We start from the raw sequence: 5976 nt of genomic DNA, 5'->3' as shown, positions 1-5976 counted from the left end.
CAAAATGGATGCCAGAAGAGACTGGGAAAGTTGCACTACAGCACTGAAAAAAAAAAATGGGAAGAGATGCTAAAGTAAAAGAGCTGAAGAGAAGATTTCAAAGGGCAGCTTGAGAAGACAAAGCATTTTAACAGAAAGTGCAGAGTTGGAATTTGAGAATGAAAAGGGAAGAATTTACTGTGCATTTCTCAGACTGAAAAACAAATTCAAGCCTCAAGTTGAAATACTGAGAGATGCGATGGTTGAGTTATATCTATGGTTTTAAGGCATTTACTATTTACATTCTGACCTATCACCCTATTCTCTACATTTGTTTTAATCTTAGTTCTACAGTCAAATATATTCAATGCCTAAAGAAAGTGATTTTACTCTAATTTCCCCAATTATCTCTGGTTGGTAAAAGTTTATTTCCTTGTATAATACTTTGAAACTTTAATCTGTGTACAAACCACCTGAGGTTCTCGTCAAAATGCAGATTTTTTTAACTTCACATTTTTATTGACCTCTCCTTCTTCAAAGGGTGAAGGGCGTGGCTACCTCAGTGCCTCAGGGCTTTGGTGTCATTGGTCTCAGACACAACTTTGCCATCTATGATCCTGTGGGTGATGGTCTTGTGGATGGTCGGCCTGGAGTTGCTGCTGTCCAGGGAGTCAGTCAAACTGAAGTCCTCTCCATCTTCTAGTAAGCAGCAGTAGGTGTTTATCTCAGTCTCCAGCTTGACCTTCATGTTTAGCAGGGCCTCCTGGGTCTGATGTTGCCCCTCTGTCCGGGTTTGTGCCAGCTCTGACTCCAGGTGCAGGAGGACCCCGTAGAGCTGCTCCATCTGCATGGCATAGCGAGTCTCCACCTCCTGCAGGCTGTTCTCCAAGCTGGCCTTCAAGTTTTTCATTGACTCAAGGTCAATCTCCAAGGTCTAGAACGTCCATCTCAGCTCTTTGAGCGTATTCTCGGCAGCTCCTACCTCAGCTGACTGAGCAGTGACTACCATCGTGCTCTCTTCAGTCTGCTGGGACCAGTACTTACCAGCTCTTCTCGGTTCTTCCTTGCCGGCTTGTCATACTGGGCCCAGATGTCTGCCATGATCTTGCTGAGGCCCTGAGATTTGGGAGCGTCCACCTTGACAGTCAGCCCAGAGCTGGCAATCTGGGCTTACAGGCCCCTTACTTCCTCCTCATGGCTCTTCTTCATGAAGAGCAGTTCCTTGAGAGCTTTGATCTTCGTCTCCAGCTGCAAGCGAGTGATATTAGTGTCATCAATGACCTTACGGAGCCCATGGATGTCATTCTCCACAGAGTGGCGCATGGTCAGCTCTGTCTCATACTTTACTCTGAAGTCGTCAGCTGCCAGGTGGGTAATCATTCTGAAGTACAATGTGGGCATTGTTCACAGAACTTGCAAAGATCTGAGCCCTCAGCTCCTCTATGGTCTTAAAGTAATGGCTCCAATCCCTGTGCTTGGGTTCCTTCTTCTCCAGGTGTTCTCGGATTTTGCTTTCCAGTCTCTGATTTTCAGTCTCCAGACTCTTCACCTTCTCCAGGTAGGAGGCCAGGCAGTCGTTCAGGTCTTGCATTGTCTCCTTCTCACCCTGGATGCCCCCCACTTCTGCCAGACCCCGGGCCATCCCACTCGCCATGCCCCCAGCCCAGCTACCCTGAGAGCTGCTTCAGTAAGACATGGAGATCCAGGAGCCCGAGTCCCCGGGGCCTGCATAGACGCTGGCTGCACTGCTGGCCGGCCTGACCCAGTAGCTGGATGATGGTCTGGAGCCCAGGGACTGGTAGTTGGTGGAGAGGGTGGTAGAATGAGTGGTGAAGCTCATGATGCTGGAGAAGTGAGGCAAGCCTCAGATAGGGGTTGTTCAAAATGCAGATTATTTTTAGTCCATTTTCCTGAGATAGGGAGCTCTAGTGATGAAGTACGTTTAGAGAGTCGAGCTCATTTAGAGAGTGGTGGCTCTCTGGCAGTCTGATTCCACTGGTGGCTCCACAAGAGTTCTGGTGCCCTAGCGGGTAAGGACTTGTGCTGCCAACCTAGAGGTGGGTCAGCTACACCAGCTGCTTCATAGGAGAAAGCTGGGCAATCTCCTCCTGTTCCTCTGAAAACCTGCTGAAGGGTCAGCTATGAATTGGATCCAACTCAATGACTCATAAAATCAAAGCAATTTCATGGGAGAAGGACGGACAATCTCCCTCTGTGTGGTTACAGCCTTGGAAAACAGCTGGACAGTCAGCTGTGATTTGGTTCCAACTTGACAGTAATGAGTTTCAGGTCTGAGATGAGGCCTGAGAATCTGCATTTCCAAAAAAGCTTCCAGAGGGGGCGCTGTTGCTGTTCCATCATAGTCCTAGAAGGATCTTCAAAAGAGCTCATTAACATAATGTTGAAAGGCCTGGTTGAAAAGTTACGGAGACAGGACACATCCCTGGCATATGCCCTTCCCAATTTTGAACGATGCAGTGTTTCTTTGCTTTGTTCTGACGACTGCCTCCTGGTCCAAGTATAGGTTAGCACGATCAAGTGTTCTGGGATTCCCATTCTTCTTAGAGTCAGCCACAGTTTGTTATGATCCACACAGTCAAACGCCTTTGCAAAATCAATGAAACACAGATAGACATTCTTCTGGTATTCCCTGCTTTCAGCCAAGATCCATCTAACATTAGCTACAATATCTCTAGTACCACGACCCCTTCTAAACCCAGCCTGGACTTCTGGCAATTCTCTGACGATGTGCTTGCTCCAGTCGTTTTTGGATAATCTTCAGTAGAATCTTGCTTGCATGTGATATCAATGATATTGTTCTATAGTTTCCATGCTCTGTTGGGTCACCTTTCCTTGGAATGGGAACAAATATAGATCTCTTCCAGTTAGTTGGCCAAGTGGTTGTTCTCCAGATTTCTTGGCACAACTTGGTGAGCACATCCAGGGCAGCATCTGTTAGCTGAAATGTGTCAATTGGTATACCATCTATTCCTGGGGCCTTATTTTTTTGCTATTTCCTTCAAAGCAGCTTGGACTTCTTCCTTCATCACCATAGGCTCTTGCTCATATGCTGTTTCATTAAATTATTCTGTGTCTGCCAATTTCTTTTGATACAAACTCAGTATATTCTTTCCATCTTCTTTTAATACTTCCTGGATCATTTAATATTTTGCCTAAAGAAAGCATCCTTGATTATAGCAACTCGAGGTTTGAATTTGTTCTTCAGTTTCTTGAGCTTAAGAAATGCTGAGCGAGTTCGGTCCTTCTGATTTTCTGATTCCAGTTCCTTGCACATTTCATTGTAATATTTTACCTGTATGCCAAACAGATTATCCGGGAGGCTGGGCTCTATGAGGAGAAATGCAGCATCAGGATTGGTGGAAGATCTATCAACAATCTAGGTTATGCAGATGACACAACCCTGCTGCTGAAACTGAGGAGGACCTAAAGTGCTTGCTACTGAGGGTCAAGGACTGCAGCCTTCAATATGGATCGAGGCTCAATGTCAAGGAGACAAGGATTCTCACCACTGGACCGATTGGCAGCATCAGGATGGATGGTGAAGAGACTGAGATTGTTCATAGCTTTAAGTCGGCTTGGCTCCACAGTCAACACTCTTGGCACCAGCATCCAGGAAATTAAAAGATGTATTGTGATGGGAAAGTTTGCTCTTAGGGACCTCTCCAAAGTACTAAAGAGCAATGGTGTCTCACTGGAGACTAAGGTGCGTCTGATACAGGTCATGATCTTTGCTATCACTTGTTATGCATCAGAGAGTTGGACAATGAATGACTAGGGAGGATAGAAGGAGAATTGATGTCTTTGAGCTTTGGTGCTGGAGAAGAGTATTGAGGGTGCCATGGACTGCTAAGAAAACAAACAGATTGATCCTGGAGAGGGTTAAAATGGGCTGCTTCTTGGAGGCAAGGATTCTGAGGCTTCGTCTGAGTTTGGTCATATTGAAAGGAGTGACCGGTCCTTGGAGAGGGACATCATGCATGGGAGGGTGGAGGGCAGGCGCAGGAGGGGAAGGCCCCCTATGAGGTGGATTGATTCAGTGACTGGGGTAATCAGCATGGGTGTATCGGAGACAGTGAGATTGGCACAGGACAGAGCAGAGTTTAGGGCTGTTGTACATAGAGTCGCAAGCAACTTGACGGCACATAACAACAACACCCTCAGGCCTGTTTTTCATTGTTTTCGTTTAAACATTCATCTAGATTGTATAGCCCTGTGTGTCCACTTGCCGTACAGAGGTAACTTGTGATTGCTGTGAAGCTGAACCCTGTGACACTGATGGCTCAAATATGTTAATGATCACCCTTGGTGGACAGTGTTTGTTGGAGCTCCTGGATTAAAACAAGCTTGGAAGCAGGAGTGGCATCCACCTCCATTATAGCTTGCCTCCGGAAGCCCTATGAACCTGGAGAAAGGATGAAAGTCACACATGTGTGGAGGATTCGTTCATATGGTTGCTATGAGTGGCCTACAACTCAACAACACTTAACAATAACAACAACAGCAATCCTGTTTTTAAATAGGTGTTAAGGTTTTTGTCTACAGTCATAACCTCAATAATCTAGGCTCAAAACAGAGTCATTTGTGCTGAGGTCAAGGTCAACAAACCAAACCTGTTTCTACTTCATGCAAATGCCTACCTTTCCCAGTAATGGAAATCCAAGTCCATCAAAGATCTCACCCGGAAATGGAAAGCTAAGCTAGCCAGTCAGCACGTGTTTGATCATTTTAACTGGTTCAAAATTTCCCCTTGATCCTCAAAAAAGGAGAGAAAATACCCAACAGTCAATCTGAAAATTGCCCGGTGTATCTTCCTTGTTTCCTGTTTGTCTGCCTTTACAAATGCCTTTCTGCCCACACTGCACTTCAGAACTCTTGTCTGACATTTCCTGACTCATGAACTAAAAAAAAAGAAAACTAATGAATTCATATAAAACTGTGAAAATTTTGTTTTTAGCACTAGGCCTTCCACATGAGGATCATTTTGACTGGCTAGAATCTGGCCCACATGTTCTTCCTTTGAATGTCTGGTGGGTGTCACCGTACTGTTTGTAGCAGTGACAGTTTCCCTGGAGAAATGGTAGTGAGCTGGGGACCCAGAGCTCTTGGCTGGTGCAGTAAAAGACTTCAATCTGAGGACCTCACGAAGAGCTGCTTCTCTGGGTCTCAGAGACTAGCCTAGGTAAGGAGAGCTTCTCCATCCAGGTATTTCCAGGTTTCTTCACAGCTTTTATTTTCTAAGATGCTTCATAGTCTTAGTCTTCTAAGAGGATGATGTACTGAAGTTTTTGCTTTTTTAAAAAAAGTTTTCTTTTTCCATCATTTTCCAGACTTCATTGTCCTCAGAAGTCTTGTTTTGTTAAATTTAGGTCCTGATCTCAGCATTTTCCTCTCAGAGTCCTCCTCATAGGAAAAGGAATAAATTGCTGGAGATTTCTGAGTTCTTTTAAGCTTTTCTTTTTTTCTTGCTCTATCTTAATAAATACACAGATGTTGTTGTTGTTAGGTACTGTTGAGTTGAGTCATTGTTGTTGTGTATCATAGAGCCAGAACGGACCCATAGCTGACCTTCTGGCAGGTTTTCAGGGGCAGTTAATCACTGTAGGAGATTACCCATCATACTCCTGCAGAGCAGCTGGTGGCCTCAAGCTGTGTGCCTTCAGGATTGCAGCACAGCTTCTTGCCACTAGGCCACCAGAACTCCAAAGTTGACTCATGTTGTTGTTGTTATGTGCCATTGAGTCGCTTGCGACTCATAGCGACCCTATGTACAAGAGACCTAAACACCATTCTACCCTGTGCCAACCTCGCCGTCTCAAACACACTCATTCCCACCACTCCAGTCACAGAATCAATCCATCTCGTCGAAGGTCTTCCTCTCCTTCGCTACCCCTCCACTCTGCCAAACATGATGTCCCTCTCCAAGGACCAGTCCCTCCTTGCAACATGCCCAAAGTATGTCAGACGAAGCTTCAGAAT

General features: G+C 45.5%; 1 pseudogene; it reads right to left on the bottom strand.

Annotated features, from left to right (window-relative positions):
* Positions 1 to 538: 538 nt before the first annotated feature.
* LOC102853592 lies at positions 539 to 1822 on the bottom strand (annotated as a pseudogene).
* Between the last annotated feature and the right edge of the window lie 4154 nt (positions 1823 to 5976).

This window comes from Elephantulus edwardii, unplaced genomic scaffold (assembly GCF_000299155.1).
Source record: "Elephantulus edwardii isolate Elephantulus edwardi_28Jun2011 unplaced genomic scaffold, EleEdw1.0 scaffold00064, whole genome shotgun sequence".
NCBI lineage: Eukaryota > Metazoa > Chordata > Mammalia > Macroscelidea > Macroscelididae > Elephantulus > Elephantulus edwardii.
This window is presented reverse-complemented; position numbering and strand designations above follow the sequence as displayed.